At 41.2% G+C, this 27,701-nt stretch overlaps 1 pseudogene; it reads right to left on the reverse strand.

The window, feature by feature from the left end:
- Positions 1-27,701, reverse strand: part of LOC128517192 (deleted in malignant brain tumors 1 protein-like) — a 76,668-nt pseudogene that overhangs the window by 21,872 nt on the left and 27,095 nt on the right.

Here is a 27,701-nt window from a genome sequence, read left to right on the forward strand (position 1 = left end):
GTCTTTCTCCAGGTGGACACCCAGGAATTTGGTGCTTTCGACGATTCCCACAGAGGAGCCGTTGATGCTCAGCGGAGAATGGTCGCCTCGTGTCCTCCTTAAGTCAACAATCATCTCCTTTGTCTTGTCAACATTTAGAGACGCTGAGTGGCGTTATATAACTACAGACTGACGCCTCAGCCATCAGTTCATTCTCTCAAGGATTAATGAGCCGCGCTCCGTTAAAGCTGCACATAGTAGCGGATAAAATCAAGTCAAACATTGTAGTTAAACGAATTCATAATCACAGTATTAAAATTACAGTACAAATGTAGAATTTAAATTTTATTAAATCTTATTAGGTTTGAATTTAAGCAAATTAAAACTTAACACAGTGGGCCTTTATATTTTATCATTTGTAATTATAAAAGCTACGCATGTATGTTTTTGTCATCTTATATTTTGTGTTCTTTAAATTTGTAGTAGATTTATTAACTGAAATAAATGAAAATAAATGACCATAAAAATTCTAACATTGTCAGGACGTGCTACTGCGTCAGCAGATGTCGATGCGTTTTTGAAAAACTATATAATAAACCTATATAAGCTACATAGCCTTTATAAGACTTTACTTTTATTTAAGTGCACGCAGTGTTGCCAACTCGTCAGTAAGGAAAGTAGCTATTGGCTGTCGTAGAAGTCGCTAGAAGTCGCTAGATGACGTCATCACGTAATTTGCATAATGCAATTCTGTCATATGGCTTTCATAAAGTTACGTGACACTTATTTGAAGCTTGAAATATGGTAAGAATGTGTATTTGTATCTGACAAACCCATTTGTAACATTTCGACTTTTATCTCATAACATTAAGTTTATTCTTGTAGATTTACATTTTTTTTTTATTTTTAACGTGGCACTAAAGCTCCATCGTACCGTCGTAGTTTTTATACATAGATATATAAATATATATTACTATATATATCACCATTTTTTTCATATTTAGCAGATGTTTTTATCCAAAGGGACTTATAAATAAGAACATTTAAAGGAATTAAAATCAACAAAAGAGCAAAGACATGCAAATGCTATGCCATGTCTCAGTTAGCTTATACACAGTGCATTTAGCAAATGCTGATGATAGAATAGAAAAAGAATAATACATGCTTATGGTAGGCCTCTGTTTTTATTTTTTAATATATATAATAGCCTTAATAAAAAAACAGGAAAGCTAGTGTTATTAGTTTAGTTTTTTTAATGTCACAATTCCTACCCTCCTCCTTTACCCGGGCTTGGGACCGGCAAAAGTAACCCAAATGAGACACTTTGGCGGAGTATTTTTTTTGTTGTTGTTTGTTTGTTTTTCTGTTGTTGTTTTTTTTTTGCTTGTTTTTTTTATCTTTATAATCTTATAATCCACTTAGAATCTTAAAACATGAACAGTTTAACCATAACATTGTAACATTTTTTAAAATTACCATCTACATTAACAATTTAACAGAGTAGTCCAAATTTTTTTGTTTTTTCCAGACCCCCCTCAACACTAACACTAGTTAACACTAGGGGGGGGCTCCTGCGAGAGGACAGCCCTGTCTGTGAGTGCTTTGGGACGGGGGAGGGGCCGGCGGCGGCAGCTGCTGTGGCAAGTTGAGAAGAGTCAGTACAGACACATCAGAGTCTCCAAAAGTCTCCAGTAACACAAGAAAAAGTTGCCAGATTTGTCGCTAGTCGCTTTTTAAAAAAATTGTCGCTAGAGGGATTTGAAAAGTCGCTAAATATAGCGACAAAGTCGCTAAGTTGGCAACACTGAGTGCACGCACAATGACGACAAAACGTTATGATGTTGTTAAATAATGAAAGCAAACAGGGATACAGCGCTATTCTGTATCGGTTTCTGTGAACTTGAGCGCGTCAGAAAATAAGCCGAAACTCTGTGTGTACTCGCCTCACAGACGTAAAAAATATATACTTACAGAAAGCAAAATGTCTGCTTTTATATAAACTAATGGGACTGGCTGGAAGACAGCGAGGAGCAGCGAGAGATAGAGACGCGGCACAGTTGGGAAGGCTGCAGGCTTGCCATTCGGCGGACGCCGTTTAAAGGTGAGGCAGTGGGGAGATACAAGGTCCCAAGCACCGGCCAAGAGGCTCGGGCCGAGAAGGTCTGGCAGGACGGTGGCGAGGATCTAACGGAGGACGACTACACGTTTTTGGCGAAATAGGGAGCGCATTTCAGACTTGCGGGAGCAGGTGGCGCAGCTCCAAATGCTGCTCGTCCAGGTTCGAGAGAGCCACGCTGTAGCCCCGGAAATTCTCCCTCTCTCTAATCTGGACGACGCGCTCCCCCTCCCGCCCCCGCCTGAGGTCGACGCGGAGGACTACGCGCCGCGGCTGCACGGCGACGAGGATACGTTTCCTCCACCGCCGCCGCCTCTGCCCGACATAGGGGACGGCGCTCCCGCTCCACAGCCGCCCTGTGTAGCGCACGTCGCGCCAGCTCCTCAGCCGCCGAGCTTCGTGTGCGGCGCTTCAGATCTGCCGCCTCCAAGCTGCACGGACTTCGTGCCAGCTCCTCCGCCCGGCTTCGGGGACGGCACGCTTCTTCCGCCGCCTCCCGGCTTCGAGGACATCATGCCAGCTCCTCAGCCTGGCCTCGGGGACGTTACGCTTCTTCCTCCGCCTCCCGGCTTTGAGGACATCGCGCCAGATCCTCAGCCGCCGGACGCAGCGAGCGTCGTTCCAGCTCCTCTGCCTGGCCTCGGGGACGTCACGCTTCTTCCTCCGCCTCCCGGCTTTGAGGACGTCGCTCCAGCTCCGCCGCCGCCGCCCAGCTCAGCGGACGTCGCTCCAGCTCCTCAGCCGCCGCCGAGCGTCGCTCCAGCTCCTTAGCCGCGCATGAGGGCTAGGATTACGCAGGCTTTGCGGCCCTGCTCGCGAGAGGGGATCGACCGCCTCAGTGTTGGGGGTCCAGACTGGGACCGCTGAGGTGGGAGTCCGGGTCCTCCGGTAACGCTCCGGAGGAGCGTTTTTTAAAGGGGGGGTCCTGTAAGGGTTAACCCCTAGAGGGTGCCAAAGCGCCCAAAGACTGTTTTTTAATGTTATGTTTGTAGTTTTGTTTGCTTGAGTGGGAACTGCATGTCCCAGGTTGCACCTCGGTCAGGTGACGTAGGCATTCACCTGAACCGAGGCAAGTAATTAAGTTTAGTATAAATAGCCTGACTGAACTTCAGTCAGGCGTCTAGCTTTTGTTGTTACAGTTATATGATTTATGTCGGTGTGATTTTGTGTTCTTTAAAATAAAAGCCATTACTAAACCCCCAGCTCGCCTCCTGCACTTATGCCACCAAAACGAGACACCGATTAAGGAATCATGACACATATAAATTTGTGTTTGTTATATTTCTGGGAAAGAGAATATAAATTTATTTATACAAATTTATAAATTTGTATAAATAAAATCTTATAAATCTCTTATAAATCTCTCATATCAGCGCATATCATGCATTGTGCTATGTTGTTCGTATACACTTTTACTTTTGCCCTTCTAATCTCCACTTTGATAAAAATGCTCCCGATATGAGCCGACACGAGTTCATATTGTTTCATAAGGAGAGGCGACATATACTTGCTGATTAAACACTGCCATCTTTTTAAAGTGAAAGTTCACGCGATATGAGCAGCTTTAATTATTGATAATTAAATAATTATTAAATTGTGGACATAAACAGCAAAAAGAACAATATTATTTTACTTTTAATTATTATCATGTTATTGAATGATTGTTGGAACCTGAAGCCCTTCGTGTAGATTCATGCCACGAGTCATTTTATCATACAAAGATTATTACGTTGTGCTCAGACCACTAAGCGTCTGTGGATTCCAAAACTTTTTTACCGTTTTTTAATCACTGAAATGGAAGAGATAAAAAGTTTCCTTATCATAACACGCCTTGTATTGTTTTTAATCGCTCGATACACAACGCATCATTTTTAATGCTATTTTACTAAGGGAAAAATACAAATGGAATCATTTTATTTGTTTTTTTTTATTTATTTTTAAATTAAATTTAAAATGTAAACCATTAAAAACAGTGTAGAGTGATTAATAACATGCATGTTATGATAAGAAAAATCTCTTTCCAGGGATTAAAAACGGTAACAATGTCAATTTTAGAATGTAGAATCCAGAATATTTTAAATTTACACAAATTTAAGAAGAGGCCTGAAGCAAGATCCAAGATCCTCCAGTTTGCTGAAACCATGCACAGTGAGGAGGGGTGCATTTTATTTTCTCCGAGTGTAAAGGTGAGAACAGCTGGTTTACACCTGGGGAGGGTGTATTATTTGCATTTGAATGTGTCTGACAACAACCTAAAGTAAATAAGAAAATTATGATGCCGGATCAAACTTTTTAAAAATATTATTGATTTAGTGTGTGTTAAAAAAAAACTTGTCACCAAAAATTTAACCGATGAGGACTCATGTCCATCAATCTGATATACAGTATGCTGGAGAAACTCCCAGGTGGGAAGACACTGCTTTGTGTATTTAACATCTAAGACAAAAATAAATAAATAAAATAAACATTAACAACTTCCACTAAAGAGTCTGAAACACAGCGTACAGGATGCGTCACATAACCACAATATATTATACTATAACCATATTATACCAAAAATAGAAGTGTATATTTAAGTTATTTTAATGTTCTGTTCTGTAGGTCTATTTTCCCAGTTATTTCTATATAAAAATTTTGATGTCTTTAAATGTAATTTTTTTCATAATAACAATAAACCGATACAAACAGAAGCTATATAACAGTTTATTCTTTGTACAAATAAAATCGTTAGATCATTAATGATTTTTCACAAAGTACCAGGAAGTTTAGACAGTTTTTGTCTTAATACATTAATTCATTATTGTAAAAACTGCATTTTGTATTTTCTCCAGTTAAAATCATCTGAGTAATCAAATATGTAAAACACTAAGAAATAGGAAGAGGGTTCATATACACACATTTATAAATGTAAGACCACTCCAGGAAATTTTCCTCATCCCAGTTGATGTAGTGAGAAGTGTGTGATGTGTTAGTGTGAATAATGAGTGTGTACTTACCAGCTGCTGTGAGTGTGAGTGTGGATGAGAGAAGAATAAAAGTCAGACAGATTTCCATCTCCCTCCTCACTGTACACGATGTGTTCACCTCCACTCACCCAGAGAGACAGAGAGAAGTGTGTCCCCTCACTCAGCCCCCTACAGAGAGAGAGAGAGAGAGAGAGAGAGAGAGACCAATCACACTCAACATTACCTTATTAGAAAAAACATCATACAGACTAAATAACAAATCAGAGGCAGCATCTTTCACTTTCTCCATATATATCAATATAACATCAGCGCTGATGAACAGAGCTCCGCCTCCTGTCTCTGAGGGGTGTGACTGATGAACAGAGCTCCGCCTCCTGTCTCTGAGGGGTGTAAGTGATGAACAGAGCTCGGCCTCCTGTCTCTGAGGGGTGTGACTGATGAACAGAGCTCCGCCTCCTGTCTCTGAGGCGTGTGAGTGATGAGAGTCGACCACAGAGAGAGGAAGCACTCAGCTGTCATATAGCATTAATGCCTGACACCTGCACGGAGCAGATACACACACTGATAAACCAGTGCAGCACACACACACACACACACACACAATACATTTAGGCATTTGGCAGACGCTCTTATCCAGAGCGAGTTACATTTTTATCTCATTACACATCTGAGCAGTTGAGGGTTAAGGGCCACTCTCAGGGGCAACATGGTGGTTGTGGGGTTTGAACCTGAGATCTTCCGAACTGTAGTCCAATGCCTTAACCACTGAGCTACCCCTGGCCCAGTATTGGCCCAATACAACTACAATAGGGAAATATACCTTCTACACCAGGGGTGGGCAATTATTTTCCCCCAGGGGCCAAATTAGAAGCAGAAAATATTGTAGAGGGCCGGACCAAAAGTTTGAAATCTACTTTGGTTAATAATTTTATTTCTTCGTTAAAATAAGTAAATGGCATTGTTTACAGAAGCTGGTAAGAGTATGTTATAGTTATAGATATAGATAATATACACTGTGTTCCAAATTATTATGCAAATTGGATGTAAGTGTCATAAACATTACATGTTTAGTTTTTAAATTAAACTCATGGATGGTGTTGTTTCTCGGGGCTCTTTGGATCACTGGAATAAATCTCACACACCTGTGATAATTAGTTTGCCAGATAAACCCAATCAAAGGAAAAGTACTGAAGAAGGTTGTTCCACATTATTAAGCAGGCCACAGGTTTCAAGCAATATGAGAAAGAAAAAGGATCTCTCTGCTGCCAAAAAGCGTCAAATGGTGCAATGCCTTGGACAAGGTATGAAAACATTAGATATTTCAAGAAAACTTAAGCGTGATCATCGTACTGTGAAGACATTTGTGGCTGATTCAGAGCACAGACCGGTTCGTGCAGATAAAGGCAGAATGAGGAAGGTTACTATGGAGTTAATTATGTGCCACAATTTAACAAACAAACACAATCTGCTTTGCAAAGAAAAAAACGACTTTCTCACAAATGCAGCGTTTTGCAAACAAACACAATCTGCTTTGCAAAGAAAAAAAATCGACTTTCTCACAAATGCGGCGAACGTATTTTCTCACAAATGCAATGGAACAACTTTCTCTTCCAAAACAGCAGATGGCGCTATCGGTCAATTTACTCTATTCTCCCGAGACCTCAAACAACGTGTTTATATGGTTTACCCTTATGTCCCAGAGGAATATGAGTGGGGAACAGTTTTGAGGTGTCTATTATATATCCAGACAGCCAGACATATTAACAATCCACTATCTTTAGGATAGAGCCCTGTGGGGGAATACAGTTATATCAAACCACAGTTACATTTTAATTAACTATTGAAGGCTGATCGAACTGCCATTGGATTTTTATATCCATAACGGATGTATGCAACATGCATAACGGATGTATGCAACATGATGCATCAAAATCTTTTATAATTAGTGATCATATCTACACTTAAATAATCTTTAACAAAGTTATAAGGGGGGGAAATATTATAATTAATATAATATAATATAAAAATTATAATTCACACTAAATTACAGACAGAATGCTATTACAAACCAGATTGTAAAAAGTTTCATAAATTTCATGCAATCTAATACAATGATTCTTGCATCTTACTGTATCTACACCTCACGCTGCAACAGCTGTCTACAATGTATGATCGTACTACAGACACAGATTATTTAAATGTAGATATGATCACTAATTATAGTTAATAATTCAATAGTTAATTAAAATGCAGCTGTGGTTTGATATAACTGTATTATTCCCCTACAGGGCTCCATCCTAAACATAGTGGATTGTTAATATGTCTGACTGTCTGGATATATAATAGACACCTCAAAACTGTTCCCCACTCATATTCCTCTGGGACATAAGGGTAAACCATATAAACACGTTGTTTGAGGTCTCGGGAGAATAGAGTAAATTGACCGATAGCGCCATCTTCTGTTTTGGAAGAGGAAGTTGTTCCATTGCATTTGTGAGAAAATACGGAGGGTGCATTTGTGAGAAAGTCTATTTTTTTTCTTTGCAAAGCAGATTGTGTTTGTTTGCAAAACGCTGCATTTATGAGAAAGTCGTTTTTTTCTTTGCAATTGTGTTTGTTTGTGTTTGTTTGTTAAATTTTGGCACATAATTAACTCCATAGGTTACCTACTATTCAGCCACCCCTAACCAATGCTCACAAGCAGAAACGGTTGCAGTGGGCCCAGGCATACATGAAGACTAATTTTTAAACAGTCTTGTTTACTGATGAGTGTCATGCAACCCTGGATGGTCCAGATGGATGAAGTAGATGGTTGGTGGCTGGCCACCATGTCCCAACAAGGCTGCGACATTAGCAAGAAGGTGCCAGAGTCATGTTTTGGGCTGGAATCATGGGGAGAGAGCTGGTAGACCCCTGTAGGGTCCCTGAAGGTGTGAAAATGACCTCGGCAAAGTATATTGACTGACCACTTTCTTTCATGGTAATAAAAGAAGAACCGTGCCTTCCGCAACAAAATCATCTTCATGCATCTCATGCTGCAAAGAATACCTCTGTGTCATTGGCTGCTATGGGCATAAAAGATCATGGTGTGGCCTCCATCCTCCCTTGACCTCAAACCCAATACCTTTGGAGCATCCTCAAGCCAAAGATCTATGAGGGTGGGAGGCGGTTTGCATCAAAACAGCAGCTCTGGGAGGCTATTCTAACATCCTGCAAAGAAATTCAACCAGAAACTGTCCAAAAACTCACAAGTTCAATGGATGCAAGGATTGTGAAGGTGATATTAAAGAAGGGGTCCTATGTTAAGATGTAACATGCCCTGTTATAATGTTTTTACTTAAAATAGTTTTTGATTTCAGTAAATATGACCTCCTAAAGCTGCAAATTCAACCAAAGCACATTTTTAGTTCTATACAACCTATAAAATGTTTTAACTCTGTTGTGCATAATAATTTGGAACAGTGCGTTTTCAGTTTTTTATTTTTGAAATAAATATTGTTATCAATAGGACGAATAAAATTCAAATTATACACTAATGGTTGATAACTAGAAAATTATACTGACTGACATTTGCATTGACTAATTATGAAAATCAGAGAAAGATATAATTTGCGTAATAATTTGGAACACGGTGTAGATAATGAGAAAGTGAGGTTGTTTTACAAAAAAAATGAATTTATTCAGTGAAATTATGCAAAACAATGGAAAGTGTGCAACATTTGTAACCCTTTTCAGTCACATTAACACCACAATACTTATTAACTTTCTTAACTTTCTATTAAGATACCACAATGTCTTTGTATGCCAATAATAATGTAACATAACTCACAACATTTTTGTCCAACTGCCAAACAGTGCTGAAGTAAACATGTTTCAGTGTTTTTTTCTTGTTCATTGAGAGAAATCTAGCCTCTGTTGAGCTTTAACAAGTGCATCAAAGTCAGGTTAAATGTTTTAGGTGGAGATGTGATCATGGGCCAGTCAGAATCGGGCTGCGGGCCGCATTTGGCCCACAAGCCTTAGAATGCCCGGGTCTGTTCTACACACAATAATAATCAGTAATAATATAATGTTATATTTAAATAAATAATTTGAACAATTTATAGACTTTTTAAAAGTTTAACATTTACTTCCTAAGCATTTTTACCCCATTTTCGATCAATTTGACTGTTTCAGAAAGTATTCTTTAATTTTTATCTAAATATTATTTTTACAGTGGACACACAAAACCAAACATACTATAGTAAATATTATTATTATCACTATTATTAATAATAAAAAAACACATTGAGTGTACAGTTTTTTGAAGGATGGCAGAAAAGCTCTTCAAAACTGTGATTTCTCTTTAATGAAATGTCTTTTTTAATAAAGTGACCTGCTGAGGGCGCTGTTAGGATACTTCAGAATTGTGGGAGATTTTTATTCTTCCACTTGTTTATGCTACCTAATTTAAAATATTAAACAAAAGCTGTATCTCAAGTTAAAGAACCAAAGAATGACTCAGGACTCTGAATGAAGTAAGTAGGATTTATTGCAGCAATAAAGCCCAAGTTAGCGGTACTTGAATGTTTAGGTCATAAACCCCAGAATGATCAAGTGCTGACTGTCAGATAGTTACAGTACATGTTGCTAATATATTAATGTAGCCCAGTTTGTTGAATACAATGTTATCAAACTTCAGACATTTATATGTTTATAAGTAACTGAAAAATACACAAATGTCTGGACATGTCAGAATCTCTTCAGGGCATCAAAACACCTCCAGACTCCTAAGGGTTAATAGCATATTTCATCCATTAGATTACAGTAAAGCACTTCAGTTTAGGAAAACTTTTTTTTAATTGACCTACTGAGGGCGCTGTAATTAGGCAGCTGCTTAATAATAATAATAATAAGAAGAAGAAGAGGAAGAAGAAGAAGAAGAAGAAGAAGAATGTTTTAAATATGACTATTTGTGAAAGAAAAAATGCCATAATATATAAATCCATAAATAATAATAGAGACACAACTCCTGAATAGTGTTTATGTCTGGAGTTATGATGTGTGTAAAGTTGGTGTAAGTCATCATGTGTTTAAGTCTGAATAAGAGACATTATTTTTTAAAAAATAATATAAATGTTTTTTTATTATGTGAGTTTGTGTATTTATCTTTGTTTCTGAGAATAAAATAGAATCTTTATTGTTATTGTACAAGAACAGAGACATTTGATTTGCAATTAAAAAAAAAAGTCCTAAAATAAACACAATAAAAACATAAACATGGCGCAGTAGAGCAGTATACACTTGTGTGATATTAATTTTTCCCTGCATGTGATTTACTCAACTCAAACACAGATCATCACAATATACAAAAATAATAAACATTAAAACACTTTCATTTCATTAATTGTATAAAAATAGATGATTGTTACACAATAGGAGAAAAAGCGAATAAAACTCTGCATAATGCAAAATATTGAATTGTTCTCATTCTGCGAGGCTAAAAATTCACCTTTACTTGTATATTGTTTATTAAGATGTAACATTAAAATTAACGAGTCGTCACTCATTAAAAAGTGAGAATATTAAATAAAACCTGAGATCACAAAACAAACATCTGAGAATATTAAAGAAATATTAGATTATTAAACAAAATCCTGAGAATAAGGAAAGAAATTGTAGAGTTTGAAGGAAACCTGAGAATTTCACATGAAAATCTGAGAATCCGTAATGAAACTTCCAACATACACAGCTCCCTAATAGAGACTGCAACAAAACCTTCATTTCAATGATATGTTTTATAGTTAAACACACAGCATGAAACCTAGACGTATATATTGCTTGCATATTGTTTACAAAGACAAGATATTCAGATGAATTGTCAGAAATGTGTTGTAAAAGGAAAGCTGGAAACATTTGGTTCAGTAATAATGGAGCTGATTTAACTCTCCCTAATCTATTTGCTAATAACAAGGTGAGAAAATGAACATGGTTCAGAATGCATGAAATTATTGGAAGTAGAATCAAATCATTGTTTGTGTTTATAAAAGTTGAAATGTAATTTCCTGAGAAAAGGCCTTTGGGGGCGTGTCTCAGTCACATGGTCCCTGTCTTTCTGAGATTTCTCCTCCACCTCATCATATTCTGTAAAATAAACACATTTACCTCTTTAATATCTCCTTTGTATTGGATTAATAGTCATTGTTTTGTAAAACCTTCAAATACAGTAAATGATGCACTATGTAGGATTTCTTTGATCTGTAAACAATAAATGAAGAGAATAGAGGACATTTATCAGATGAGTTTTCTTAATATTAACACAGGCCATGTGTATAAGATGTGATAGAGATGTCCATCAAATTTCACATCATTTTACAAACTGATTCAACTGTAGAAATGCTACAAAACAATAATACATTTTATATAGTATTACATTTCTATTTTCCTGTTAAATGTTTGGAATAAATAGATTCCAGTCCTTACAAGATTGTGTTTATAAAAATGTGGAAGTAAAAGAGCCATAAATATACAGGTCTTATCTAAAGTGTGTAATAAATCTGGCTGCACTTGTTAAATGACAGAACAGAGATTTGTTCTAAAAACAGTCAGCTGATGTTTATATTATATATCACAGGTAATATTTACAGTAGGTCTTATCTAAACTCTTTAATAAATGCACTTGTTAAATGACAGAACAGAGAGAACATTTGTTCTAAAAACTCTTCTGAAAGTTGATATTTATTATATACCATATATAATCTAATCATATATAATCTAATCTTTGACTTTGCTGCCTGTGCACTTATGTACATTACAGAATAAACAAGAAGTCACTCACCTTCTGTCTCTCCTCCATCCTGTTCCTCAGTGATGACATCATCATAATCTTCTGGATTGTCTAATCAACAAATAAATGAAGAAGTAATAAACCAGTGTGTGTGTTGATCTTATAGTAAAATACTGAGTAGAACATGACGTTTATATGAAAAATAAAGATAACAGAAATAACTTGAATATATAAACTATTACATAATAACTTGATTATACTGATTTTATATTAACACTAAATTGTGAAATTAAAATAGGATTCCATGCAAGTGAGGAGCGAAAAGTAACTATTTAAATAAATACACTATTAAATTATAAGAGTTTAATGATGTTTTATTGTCTACCAGCTGCTGTAGTGAGAAAAAGGATTAACCAATAGGAACGGTGCATTTTTCCATTAGTGTGTGAAAGCTACTAGCCAGAGACTCCACTATAACCACTGAGATATGGAGGTGAGAGCTGATGAAGTCGCCTGCTGGAGCTTTACTGCAGTAAGAGGAGAAGAAATTATATCACTCTTTATAAGATGGAATTTTAGCCCTTATCTACATGATTATTTATTAATTGATTCATGTTTGTATTTATAAATCTATTTTAAGGCAACATTCTTAATTTGTTTAGTTGTAGATTGTGATGTTAAAATCAAACAGGCAAGATTAAATTTTTATTTCCTCGTCACATTCAGATTAATTTGGAAAACTAATGCATTAATGATTTCAATTAATTTAAAATGTATATATAAATTAAAACTTTCTATTTCGTGTGACCACTAGGTGCTATTCACATTTAATTAATAAATGCATAAATGTATTAATTATTTAATGAAGTACATTTTATATAAAATTATTTTACTATATTACACCTTTTTAAATTACATTATTTTTATATATGTAGTAAAATGTTATATATATATGTTATATTTAAATAGTTTACAATTAATAATTAAAATATTTACTATCAACATTTTTATTATTATTAATATTAATATTACATGAGTGTAAGTGCTATATGTACATATATGGAGCTCATGTGTATTTCCCTTCCTCTGTTGCAGTACCACTCTGGGCCAGTAGGTGGTACTGCCACACTTTTCATGTCAATCTCATTTAAGGGCTTAAAATTATAACTTGTTGCTTCTTTTCATCAGCATTTTTAAATTTAGTTTGGATTTGCTCAAGTGATACTTTTGTAGAAATTAATAATTATATGTTACAGAGAATAGATTAAATAAAAAGCCATTAAATATTATTTAATTAATTATTGTTCAGTGATATTAATGTAGATTGTTAAGTTTAAAATATTGTTAAATTGCTTAATTCATTATGTAAAATACATTTTGCTGAATTGTTTTAGATGTGGGTGTGCTTATATTAAATGCAGCTGTAACCCAGTGTTCATAATTAGCCATAAGAAAATTATAGACTGGTTACTAAAATGATGTAAAATAATAATTATATTAAAGTAATATTAAAGAATCCAAACTAATAAAGGTTTTGATTATGACAGTGAAAGATGGAAGTAGACAAATAGACAGACTCTGAAATCCCCCCGTGCAAGCATGTGGTTTGTCCTGAAATCAGTTGTTTCTAAAGATCCCCCCTGTGGTTATTTACTAAATGGTTTGTCCCAGCTGGTTGTCTGTCCCTATTGGGTGAAAGGTCAAAAGAACGCGCGCGCAGCGCTGGAACTTTCTAGACTTGAAGAAGCGAATGGATTTGTGTTTTTTCCCTCACGATTAGGAGCAAATCATAGCAAATTGTTCCTGGAGTTAAATGTGATGACATTTATCTGATGAGTGCAACAGTGAGGGTCTAACATGTTAACAGTCTACTGGTTTGTATTGCTCTAGCGTGGACAGCAGCCTGGAGACTTGCTAGTTGCTAAGCTAATTGTCCGATGCTAAGCCACGTGTTTAATGTCACCGGTGTTAATGATAACATGTGGCATCTATTTTTCTGAGTGATGTACATCTACGTCACATTGTATTACTGTTGTGAATGATTTATATTATTATTATTTAACCTAAGCTTTATGATATTTTATGTTTTTTATTGCATTTTACTTTGTTGTCAGTAGTTCAACCAGTGCCATAAGCCATTGTAATATTTAATTGGTGAATTGATTTTGGGGATTCTGACCATATCTATAGGTCAGGTTTTTAGTCGAGACTGGACCCAGAACCTTTTCGAATTGATTCCTTGGATTACTTTTCCCTGTCATGGATGACGAGCCCATAAGATACTATCAAGTTGATTGATCTTCAAGTGCGGTAGGAAGGATTGTGTCCACACACAATAACGAACCGAATGGAAATTCGTGTGATGATCCAAAGTGGAGCACTAAGACTCTAGTAGACCAGGGCCGGTTTTATTTTCTTTATGTGCGCACTCTTTTATTTATTTATTTATTTATTTTAGTTACATATTGAATGCATCACTAGAGTTCTCTTTAAAAACATTGTGGTGTAAATTGCATTCCCTTTGTGATGTTTGTTAATCATACACACCCTTAATTAGTAAATATAAATAGTTAAATTTTACTACTGTGTCCTGGGTTTCTGACTCTTGCCAAACCTAGAACCTTCTGAAGCTGGTCTACTCTATAGAACGTGATGGTGCCACTTGTGGGCTACACAGCAGATGGGGCACTAATTCTAATAATTAATTAATGAAAAAATGGTATTAAACTATTAGTATTTAAATAAAATACATTTTCGGGCTGTAAGATAAAATGATAGACAGAAGTAATTTTATTAATGACAATAATTACATGATTTACTTCTGAATTGTTTTAGATGTGGGTGTGACTTATATCGCAGCAGCATTATGAAAATGAATATATATTATAAGAAAGTGAAAAAAAATAAAGCTTAATTAAACTTTACGTTAAAAAGAAAGTTATTAAGATTATTTAAAATGAAATGCATGAATTATTTCCCCACATTATGAATTGTTGAGTTCTTTTAGATGTGAGTGTGACTTCTGTCAAATGCAGCAGACGAGATGTTGATGTTAATCAGCATTTAGCGTCTCCGCACTGTGAGCTCTTGGAGCTACACTTTACTACACTTATAGCAAGACTTTTTTGTTGTGTGTTTGTTTTTCATCAGTTAATGTGGAGCGTCTGCTGTACACGTCCCTGTGGATGAGCTGTTACTATGGAAACCATAATGTAGTGGAACGAGTGCATTAATATAAACCTGTGATTTACAGCTGCAGTATGTCAGAGCTGCTGTTATAGAAAATGAATCAACATCAATCAGAATGCAGAATTCAGCAGCACATTGTTTAAAGTTTATTATAGAAATGTTTAAGGGGATTTTTTTAATAACAGAGAAACTCCCTGACCTGTGGTGATGTTTGTTTCAGCCGTAACTGCATCATCATAGTTCTCGGACACGTCCTCTGTCAGAATGTAGAGATAAAAGCTATTAAATCCACATGAATGTCATTAATGATCATTTGGATGCTTGTGGATGCAACACTGTCACATTATTATCATACCTGTCAGTATAACTGACTTCTGATCAGCTGTAATGGCCTCATCATAATTCTCAGCTTCATCCTCTACACCAAAACACAGAGATTTAAAGAGATTTAAAGTTTACTGAAGTGGCAGTTTGTACACTGTGGATTTGATGACACAATGCGAAATGACATCGTATACATGTCAAAAATGTCACTACACACAAACCAATAAACACACTGATCTGCAGTCTGTGTGTGTGTGTGTGCTCTCTAAAACAAATCCCAAAACAGAAGCACACCCTCCACGTTATCAGCGATGGGTCCAGCAGTGACGGCATCATCGTAGTCCTCTGGTGGCTCAACTCTTCCTGTATCACCTAAATGAAATAAAAGCAGAGGCTCTGTACAAACAGCTCCATCACATTCTGACCTCATGGTTTAATGTCAAGTCACTCAATTGATCTGATCAGTTAACAACTGCACCCACTTATGAAGTCACTGGTGTCGATGACATCATCATAATACTCAGCCTTTTCTCCAATCCCAGACTTTACTGGAAAAAGAAGAGTTTGTGTGTTTGGGCTTTTAAACACATTTATACTCAATAAAATCCTCATCCAAAGAAGCTTTGATAAATGTGATAAGAGGGATTTCAGAAGCTTAAAGTAAGATAAGGTTGATTGTGAGATCTCATGTGTCAGCATTAAAACACTGGAGTTACTGTAATTCTTCTATACAATACATCATAATCACGTCTCAGAAAGGACACATTTAGTCATTTCTCATCTTTAATTTCAATTCGAATTTCTTTCAGTTAATGGAGTCAGACAAACTCACACTCTGGCCTTTTTTACCTGAGAGAAGCTCATCATCCACATGCTCATACCCAGAATGCTGTTCTTCAGAGAGGAGACTTCCTGTTAGAGGAGAGCAGGACAGGCATCAGACACACACACACACACACAGACTTATGAACTCTATTTCAGGAAACACACATTTCGTATGATCTGTCAAATGAGGTATACGTCACATAAACACACACACACACCGGTTGTAAGTCGGGGGGGGGTTGGATGCACCTGCACAGGAAAGCCTGCACTCTTGCATGCACGCTCTCACACACACACACAAACACACACACACAGAGGCCTTTTTCAGACGTATGATATTTAACATTTGGAGTTTTATCAGTTCATAACAGACAGTCTTTCTGTCCAGTGGCCACATTGGCAAATATTTATCTCTTTCTTTCTTCCTTTCTTTCTTTCTGGCGGAGCTGAAGGTGAGTTCCCCCAGGACACCATACACACTAGAACCTCCAGGTCTAACAAAATTCATCAAAAACTATCCATACAACCAGCCGGGGTCGGAAATATTCTGAAGCAAAAATCCAACAATCAAAACGGCACTATGGGGGAACTAGAGTGTGTTTTTCTGGGATTTTACATTTATACTGTAACTGGAGAGAGAGAAAGAGAGAGAGAGTGTATGAGTGAGGCTTTACAATGTCCTGAGTAAAAGTCAGATCGTATTTCTCCCAAACTGCCAGACAGCTGATCACATTTACACCCTACACACACTCACCCTGTCACGAACCGCCAAGCCACAGCTCTGCCATAATGTCTGAAGCACTCCTGTTCCACGTTCCCAATCACTACTTACATCTCACTGCCTCACCTTCCGCTCGCCACACACCTGTGCGGCATCTTTAATCATCCCCTTACCTATTTAAACCACACACTGACACCACCTCATTGCCAGATTATTGTGTGCCTTCCATAGCCCAATTCTCCAGCGTTTGTTCCATGCCTTGACTATCCGCTACCGACCACGCTTCGTTTTTCTCGACCTCGCTTTTTGTCTCACGTATTGGACTTCCACGCTCACGGACTTTGTTATCGACCATTGGGATTGTTTTAACGACTACGAACTTGGATCACGGACTTTTCTCTCGTCATTCTGACTCTGAACTCTGCTCTCCCTCGACCACGAGTAAGCTCAACAAAACCAGCCACCAACCTGCGCGATTTCGTCATTCTCCGGCTCTCCACGTCTTTGCATCCCGGCACAAGTCACGCTACAAACAAAGTCCTTTGCACCGGCTCTTTGCACTTCTGCATTCCTGCGCGGGACGCACAGGGCGCTCTCGCCGGCTCACGGCACTTCCGCATTCCTCGCCGGCTCACGGCACTTCCGCATTCCTCCCAGGCTCACGTCACACACAGAGCTCTCACTCCGGCTTCCGCATTCCCGCGCCTCTCGCTCTCTCTGCACTCGCAGCTTACTGACACAGAGGAGTAAGCGCCCCAGCTACAATCACAGTCGTCAAGGAAACCTCGCTGCCAGCCAGTTTCCAATCTCACGTCCGGCAGTTTATAACATAATAAATTCATAGGAGCTGCGCCACTGCACTTGGAACCATCTCGTCCTGCAGTCTTAACAGTATAATCTGGCCATATATGGATCCAGCAGAGGCAGTTCACCTGAGGGGGGCACTGGAGAGCCAGGGAGCCCTCCTAGGCAATCACCAACAAGAGATCAGGCAGATCACCTCCACCCTTCAAACCATCACAGAAACCTTAGCGTCACTTACCACTCAGCTACAGCAAACACAAGCACCCCCAGCACCTATTCCACAGTCTTCTTTTCCTTCACATGCCACTGGTCATGAACCACGCCTACCTGCCCCACCCACTTATGATGGTGACCCTTCTACCTGTCGCTCTTTTCTGTCACAGTGTTCCCTCGTTCTTGAACTGCAGGCCGCTTCATTCCCCACTGAACGATCCAAGGTGGCTTATATAATCACGCTCCTCTCAGGGAAAGCAAGGGAGTGGGGAACAGCATTATGGGATGCCCAGGTCCCTTGCTGCTTTACTTACAAGACATTTACAGATGAGATGAGGAGGGTTTTCGACCGTTCGTTCTCAGGACACCAGGCGGCAGGACAGATACTTCTATTACGTCAGGGATCAAGCTCTGTTTCCAACTACGCGATTGATTTTCGGACGCTGGCGCCCTCCTGTGGCTGGGACGAAAGGGCCCTTTTTGATTGCTTTCTCAATGGACTCTCGGACTCAATCAAGGACGAGCTCGCAGCCCGAGAGCTTCCATCGGACCTGCACGGCCTTATCGACTTGGCGACACGCATTGATGCCCGTAAACGATCCCGACGGGAGGAGCATCGGTCTTTTGGGAAGTTTTACACTCCAGCACCCACATTTACTACCCCTGAGTCACCTCCAGAACCTATGCAAATAGGTCGCACACAGATTTCTCCAAGGGAGCGTCAGCGCCGTAGTGATGACGGGGCTTGCTTTTACTGTGGCCAGGTAGGCCATGTTGTACGGTCCTGCCCACTAAAAGGTCGGGCCCCCCAGTAGTTCTGGGGCTACAGGGGGGTCCTGCTTCCACTCTTTCCCCGGATCAGCGTTCATGTTTTCCTGTCACTCTGACCCTGGACAGTCACTCCTACATCACCCACGCCCTAGTAGACTCCGGGGCCGACCAAAACCTGATCTCCACTTCTGCCGCTTCCCAATTCAAGATCCCGCTCACTTCTTTGTCTCGACCGTTCATTGTTCAGGCCCTCGATGGCAGTAGACTTGCTCCGATTACTCATTGCACCACTCCCGTTACGTTACAGTTTTCTGGCAATCACATTGAGACCATTACTTTTCTCGCTGTCCAAAATGCTCACGCACCCATTGTCTTGGGGCTCCCGTGGCTAAGACTACATAACCCTCACATAGATTGGCAGAAACAAAGCATCCTGGGTTGGAGTCCCACCTGCCTCACGTCATGTTTGCGCTCTGCTACCACGGGGCGAATCTCTCCCACCTTCCAAGAGGAGATCCCTGACCTGAACAAAGTACCCACTGAATATCATGATCTCCGACAGGTCTTTAGCAAATCACAGGCTGTCTCTCTACCTCCTCACCGCCCCTATGATTGTGCTATTGACCTTCTCCCTGGCACTTCCCCTCCTAAGGGCCGATTATATTCTCTCTCTCGTCCAGAGAGAGAAGCTATGGAGCAATATATTAGCGAGTCACTCGCAGCAGGCATAATTCGCTCCTCGTCCTCACCTGCAGGGGCAGGATTCTTTTTCGTGGAGAAAAGAGACAAATCCCTCAGGCCCTGTATCGATTACAGGGGATTAAACGAGATCACGGTCAAGAATCGCTACCCCCTTCCACTAATGTCGTCTGCTTTTGAACTGCTCCAGGATGCCCGCATGTTTACCAAGCTTGACCTAAGGAACGCCTACCATCTGGTTCGAATAAGGGAAGGCGATGAATGGAAGACCGCCTTCAATACCCCTACTGGCCATTATGAATACCTGGTCGTCCCGTTTGGCCTAACCAATGCCCCAGCAGTTTTCCAGGCACTCATCAATGACGTCCTGAGAGACTTCCTCAACGTCTTTGTGTTCGCTTACCTCGACGACATTTTAATCTTTTCACGTTCGGAAGAGGAACACAAGCTCCACGTCCGTCAAGTTCTGCAACGTCTGCTAGAAAACAAGCTATATATCAAGGCAGAGAAGTGTGAATTCCATTGTACTTCCACCTCTTTTCTTGGCTTCTTTATCTCACCATCCGGCATCCAGATGGACCCCACCAAGGTTAAGGCGGTAACTGACTGGCCACTACCATCTTCCAGACGCGATCTTCAGCGCTTCCTGGGATTCGCCAATTTTTATCGCCGCTTTATTAAAAATTACAGTATGGTGGCATCCCCACTCACCTCACTCACGTCGACGAAGACCCCGTTCCACTGGAACCCCCTGGCAGGCAATGCCTTTGAGGAGCTTAAGCGTCGATTTACCACGGCACCCATCCTCACCCTACCCGACCCCTCCCTCCAATTCGTAGTTGAAGTAGATGCTTCTGAGACCGGCGTAGGGGCCATCCTTTCACAAAGATCTCCTAAGGACAACAAACTCCACCCTTGCTCTTTCTTCTCCCGCCAACTCACACCCCCAGAACGAAACTACGGCATTGGAGACCGGGAACTCTTGGCAGTCAAACTGGCCCTCGAGGAATGGAGGCACTGGCTGGAGGGAGCGGAACACCCTTTTCTTGTATGGACGGACCATAAAAACCTCGAGTATTTAAAGTCAGCCAAGAGACTTAATTCTCGTCAGGCGCGGTGGTCACTTTTCTTCTCTCGCTTTCGTTTCACACTATCATATCGGCCAGGCTCTAAGAACATTAAACCCGACGCCCTCTCTCGGCAATTCTCTACCTCCCAGCACACTCCCACTGCTGAAACCATCCTTCCCCCTCCATGTCTTGTGGCTACTATGCGGCTGGAAGTAGAAAACCTGGTCCAGCGTACCCTCGACCAGGAACCAGGCCCAAGTAACGTTCCCCCCAGGATGCTTTTTGTCCCTGCATCAGTGAGACCTCAAGTACTGGACTGGGCCCACAGCTCTAGGTTGGCTTGTCACCCTGGGGTGACACGCACACTTTCACTCCTACAACAACGTTTCTGGTGGTCTACTATGAAAGAAGATGTCAAGGAGTTTGTAGCTGCCTGTGACATCTGTTCTAGAAACAAGACAACTAACCGCCCCCCCGAGGGCCTCTTAAGACCCCTTCCCATTCCCCATCGGCCCTGGTCTCACATCTCTATTGATTTTGTCACTGGACTGCCACCATCCGACAATAACACATGCATCTTGACCATTGTAGACCGGTTTTCCAAATCAGCCCATTTCATTCCGTTACCCAAGCTTCCGTCCGCCAAGGAAACAGCCGAACTTCTGGTTGACCATGTTTTTCGCCTCCATGGACTTCCGCTGGACATCGTTTCTGACAGGGGGCCTCAATTCTCAGCCCGTTTCTGGAAGGCATTTTGTGGCCTTATTGGCGCCACCCCCAGCCTCTCATCTGGTTTTCACCCCCAGACCAATGGACAAACCGAACGCATGAACCAGGAACTGGAAAAGACATTAAGGTGCATGGCCTCTCGGGACACAGCTTCCTGGAGTCGCTTCCTACCCTGGGTGGAATACGCCCACAACTCACTCCCCACATCTGCCACAGGGTTGTCCCCGTTCCACTGCTGCCTTGGGTATCAGCCACCGTTATTTCCCTCCCAGGAGGAGGAGGCTGCAGTTCCCTCTGCCCAAGCCTTCGTCCGCCGCTGCAAGAGAACTTGGCAGCGGGCTCGTGTCCAATTAAAACGTACTGTCAGCTCCTTCCAGCATCAGGCTAACCGCCGCCGTTTGGCAGCTCCCAGATATCACGTCGGCCAAAGGGTCATGTTATCCACTCGTGACCTTCCCCTCAAGACCACCTCTAGGAAGCTCTCGCCAAGGTTCATTGGTCCGTTTACGATTACTTGTGTGATCAACCCATGCTCTGTTCGGTTGGCCTTACCTCTTTCCATGCGCCGAGTCAACCCCACATTTCACGTCTCACAGATTCGCAGACTGGTCTCCTGCCCACTATCCCCACCCACCCAACCCCCTCCCCCTCCTCCACGACTTATAGACGGGGGTGAAGCCTTCACTGTCCGTAAAATCCTCAAGTCTCGCCGCCGTGGACGTGGTTTACAGTACCTGGTGGACTGGGAGGGCTACGGCCCTGAGGAGAGAAGTTGGGTACCAGCCAGGTTCATATTGGACCGCTCCCTCATTACTGATTTCCACAGACTCCACCCTGAGGCACCTGCTAAAACGCCAAGTGGCGTTCATAGGGGGGGGGGTACTGTCACGAACCGCCAAGCCACAGCTCTGCCATAATGTCTGAAGCACTCCTGTTCCACGTTCCCAATCACTACTTACATCTCACTGCCTCACCTTCCGCTCGCCACACACCTGTGCGGCATCTTTAATCATCCCCTTACCTATTTAAACCACACACTGACACCACCTCATTGCCAGATTATTGTGTGCCTTCCATAGCCCAATTCTCCAGCGTTTGTTCCATGCCTTGACTATCCGCTACCGACCACGCTTCGTTTTTCTCGACCTCGCTTTTTGTCTCACGTATTGGACTTCCACGCTCACGGACTTTGTTATCGACCATTGGGATTGTTTTAACGACTACGAACTTGGATCACGGACTTTTCTCTCGTCATTCTGACTCTGAACTCTGCTCTCCCTCGACCACGAGTAAGCTCAACAAAACCAGCCACCAACCTGCGCGATTTCGTCATTCTCCGGCTCTCCACGTCTTTGCATCCCGGCACAAGTCACGCTACAAACAAAGTCCTTTGCACCGGCTCTTTGCACTTCTGCATTCCTGCGCGGGACGCACAGGGCGCTCTCGCCGGCTCACGGCACTTCCGCATTCCTCGCCGGCTCACGGCACTTCCGCATTCCTCCCAGGCTCACGTCACACACAGAGCTCTCACTCCGGCTTCCGCATTCCCGCGCCTCTCGCTCTCTCTGCACTCGCAGCTTACTGACACAGAGGAGTAAGCGCCCCAGCTACAATCACAGTCGTCAAGGAAACCTCGCTGCCAGCCAGTTTCCAATCTCACGTCCGGCAGTTTATAACATAATAAATTCATAGGAGCTGCGCCACTGCACTTGGAACCATCTCGTCCTGCAGTCTTAACACACCCAAAAATATGTTATTCAAAATAATAAGTCTTTTGACTTCATTAGACACCGAGGCCTGTTCTATTGAGTGGTAGTGAGTGGTGTAGGGGGGAAATCATATGATCTCATTAAGTCCATGTCCACAGGAGACGAGTGTGGAATAAGAATCAGCAACAAACAAACATGTTTCATCTCTCAGGAGCGTGGAGTGCCACAGGGCTGCAGTTTAAGTCCAACATTATTCACTATATATATAAACAAAGTGTCCTGTGTCCTAGAGCGGTCTGCGGCGCCCGGTCTCACTCTACACGTCTCAGAGATTAAACTCCTTCTGTACACAGACGACCTGGTCCTGCTGTCCCCCGGCGCTCAGGGACTACAGGAGAACCTGGACCTGCTGCAGCAGTCCTGTCAGACCTGGACCCTGACGCTCAACCTCAGCAAGACTGAAACTGTCATCTTTCAAAAAGATCCAGCTCTCAGGGAACAAAACACTCATTTAAACTACACACACGAGACTGAACTTTATTATAACTAAACATTTACATATAATTCTATACCATTAAAAGACAAACATTTGTAGAAATGCCAAGTAGAATTTGACTCAAAATATTTAAATCAATGATTGAACCCATCACCCTGTGTGTCAGTGAAGTGTGGGTCTCACTCACACAGCACCAAGTCCACACATGGGGCAACATTATGTTTAATTCTTTCAATAAACTTCTGTCAGTTTAAAGACATTGATTGCTTTCATAGTTATCAGAAGCTAATAAAGAGAAAAAGTGAGGAGAAAATGTAACAAACACAACAGTGAAGTCCAAAAAGAGAATAAAACTGAACACACACACACACACATACACTAAATCAGAAGCATTAATAGATGTTTATCAGGAGAATTCCGTCTCTACACCACATGTACTCTAACTGCACATTTCCTGTCACACTCATTTCACTTGTTTTTATTAATATTTTTGTAAATAAATGAATCAGACTGGATTTGGGGTAAAATCTGGCTTTAATCACTGAGTTTGCATTGAGGGGTGTATTTAGTATTGAGTGATTTGATCATTTGCATGCAGTGAATTTCAGCTCCAAGTTTAAATGGAATACAATAAGTGTGATGTAGAACAGTCCACATATCACTCACCTCTTTGAGTGGAGCTCGTGATTCTTCTAGTGATGTATCTGTGGTTGATCTCCTCATAGACTGCCTCAGGCTGAGTCTTACGCCTCGTCTTAGAGACAACTGGGAGTGCAGAATAATAATAATAATAATAATAATAATAATGTGTTGTAGAGATAATAAACTGTGTGAATGTGTGGTACCTCTCCTGAGCACTCTGTTCTGGTAAAACAGTACCACCAGAAGCACTAAGGCCAGGAAGAGCAGCGTTCCCAACACAAAGAGAACCAGTGGAGGGGTGGGTGGAGCTACAGCTGATGGAGCGGCTCTTCCTGAAGTCAAAAACACAGAAGAGGATCTTTATACGAGAAAAATGGTGAACAGTAACAAATATTGATTTGTAAGAAACACATACCTGATGTGGTGGTGGTGGTTGTAGTGGTGGTGGTGGTGGTGGGTGTAGTAGTGGACACTGTGGATATGTCTGTATTTGCAAAAAAAAAAAAAAAAAACTAATGCATTAAAAATAACCTCACTATATCAGGTTTCTGACATGCTGAGCTTTCAAGCTAACATCAAACTAGCATCTATAATTATGAATAAAAGTTTTTGTGAGTAAGTCTTGTAAGAAATGTGTAGTGAGTGGAGAGAGCAAGCTGAAAAGTTAGCACACCCCTCTGACCTGCACAGGTGACTCGAGCATGAGAGCAGTCAGTGTGTTTCTTCAGGGAATGATGACAGTCCCACAGGTGAATCTCATCCCCTCGACACTTCACTCTGTTCAGCCAGATAGTCCCTTCACCAGGACCAAAGCTAACATTCCTATCAGCACTCAGCGCCGAGCCACAGCCCAGCTGTCTGCACACCACCTGAGCGTTCCTGATGTTCCACTGATCATCACAAACGGAGCCCCACGTAGCGTTATGATACACCTCCAACCTCCCAGAGCAGCTTCCCTTTCCTCCACTCAGCCTGAGAGACCAGTGCTCTACATCACACACATCACACATGGCTCGAGTTTACCAAAAACTATTTGTATGAAGATTTTTATACCACCAAATTACAAACATCTGGTAAATATAAACTGTTAAAAATTAATTAAATTGGTCAGTGAATAAAATTATTTAAATCAGGAAGATGAGCTTTGGGTTCTGTTTACTGCTTTTATCTCTGTTGCTTCGATTTGCATGAAATGTGATGAAGAGTAATGACCTCAGGATGATTCAATAAAGTTCTCTGACATAATTTTATAAATACAGGAGAAAATATCTTCTGTCAATAAAGAAATGCAGGTGAAGAACAGCACTAAAATCTTTTCCTTATGTTTCCTTACTTGAGCAGTGTTTCTGAGAGGGAAGTAAAGAGCACTTTTCTTGTGTATGTAGAGACGTTTTATCATCTGCAGTAATAAAATACACACATTAATGAAATGTTACACAGCAGGTTTATCTCTCAGAGCAGACTTTTTTCAGACTTTAAACTTCATATCTCAGTAACATTATTTAAACACTATTCACAATGAAACACTTCAGTTTATATCAATGTACAGAACCAGAGAAGTTTGACTCCACCCACCTGTGCAGGTGATATGAGCCACTTCATCACGATTATCACATGTGTTCTGTCCCCAGGGTGAAGATGGACACTGCCACAGATTAGAGTCGTGTTTCCTACACTTCAGATAATCCAGCCAGTTAGGAGCAGATTTGACTCTTGCTTCAGTGTTTGACACACTGCCATGTCTTCCACAGTTCAGCTCTCGACACACCATGTTTACTGTCTCATCATCCATCTGATTGTGACAGACATTACCCCAGGTTCCATTGTAGAACACTTCCAGATTCCCCTTACAGCCCTCTGTGAGTCGTACCTCTTTAAACTCTGGAGAGGGGAGAACAATTTATTAACTTGTCCAAATTTAACATGTAATAGGTTGATACTCAGTCACCACACTGTACCAGAACACACGACTCCTACGTCCTCCTGGTGTCCACATTCCCCCTCTTCACAAAGCTGAGATCTGCAGTTCCACAGGGATGTCTCGTTTCCCTCACACTCCACCTCATTCAGCCATATGGACCCAAGACCAGGACCAAACCAGGCTGGTATGTGTTTACTGAGGGCCACTCCACACTGCAGCTGTCTGCACACCACCTGCGCATCCTCAATATCCCACGAGTCATCACACACTGTCCCCCACGAGCCGCTGTGGAAAACCTCCAGTCTTCCTGCACAGTCTCCCCCAGATCCAACCAGCCTGATGGACCTGAAGGCGGGGTCAATGATACCTGTGGTTTGGCCCAAAATGTCAAAGTCCAAGTACTTTTGCTAATTTTAGCATTCTTATATATATCCTCTTTATATTTAATAGGATATTAAAAAAGACTTGTGTACCTGAGCAGGTGATGTACAGCTGTTCCCCGGAGCTGCAGTTGACAAGTTGTGCACTGCTGCAGTTAGCTAGATGAGCTTCACTCCCAGAGCAGCTGAAACCCATTACACACATGTGTTTGTGTTCAGTGGTGGATGGAGAGGAGCGGTAGTTCAGCACAGAGCCACAGCCCAGCTGTCTGCAGAGCACAGACGCCTCAGACAGACTCCACGAGTCCAGGAGAACTCTCCTCCAGTCCTGCCTGAAATAAATCTTCACCTCCCCCTGACATTCGCTTCCTTCAGACAACCGCACTCGCCCCTCATAAAACGCCATGGATGATCCTGAAACAGAAGAACATAATTTAAATATTCTAAATATTCTGAGTTTATTCACTAATGATGTACAGTAGATGAGGTTAATATCTTACCATTACAGATGACTCCAGCATCTTGTTTATGAGAGCATGCAGCTCGACTCCATGATGAGACGCCACATTGTGATAGGTGTGTCTCATTCCCCTGACAATCAAACATATCAGCCCAGGTGTGGCCACTCCCCTCCCCAAACCAGTCCACCCCCACCACAGCCACAGGACTTCCACAATCTAGCTGTGCACAGAGAACATCTGCAGCTCTCATATCCCAGCTTACAGCACAAACTGTGCCCCAGTCACTGAGGTACTGGAGCTCCACTCGACCAGAACAGGAGTCCGGTCCGTTCACCAGCCGCGCCTCTGTGTGACCTGAACAAACACCCGAGAGCTCAGTGAAAGAACATTAACAAAGACACCTTAAAGTTTGATTGACAGGTATGTGGTCTTTATTTAAACAGAACTTAAATCATGATACTTAACCAGAACATATTAATCCCACACTGTTTTCATGGGAGCAGTTTGAGTGTGTGAGTGAAGATGATGTTGGACAAAAGTAAATCTGAGATTCATTTCCTCTACACTGAAGCTTCTCTGTCCACACCTGACCCTCCCCTCGGCCAAAAGCAGCTGATCCCAGCACCTTCACAGGAATCCCACAGCCCAGCTCTCGACACACAACCTCTGCATCCTGCTGGTCAAAGTCAGCATCACACACTGTGGACCAGGAACCTCCAGGAAACACCTCCACTCTCCCAGAGCACTGGTGAGGACCAGCACTGAGTCTTAAACTATGGCCTGTATTTTAATAGATTTTTTTTTTTAAATATTGTACAAATCATGAGGAAAACGTACTTTACAAAAAGAAAAAAAAATATTAAAAATTACATATTTTACTAAAATTCCTTATATCACATAAATTAAACATAATAATAATA

This window comes from Clarias gariepinus, unplaced genomic scaffold (assembly GCF_024256425.1).
Source record: "Clarias gariepinus isolate MV-2021 ecotype Netherlands unplaced genomic scaffold, CGAR_prim_01v2 scaffold_40, whole genome shotgun sequence".
NCBI lineage: Eukaryota > Metazoa > Chordata > Actinopteri > Siluriformes > Clariidae > Clarias > Clarias gariepinus.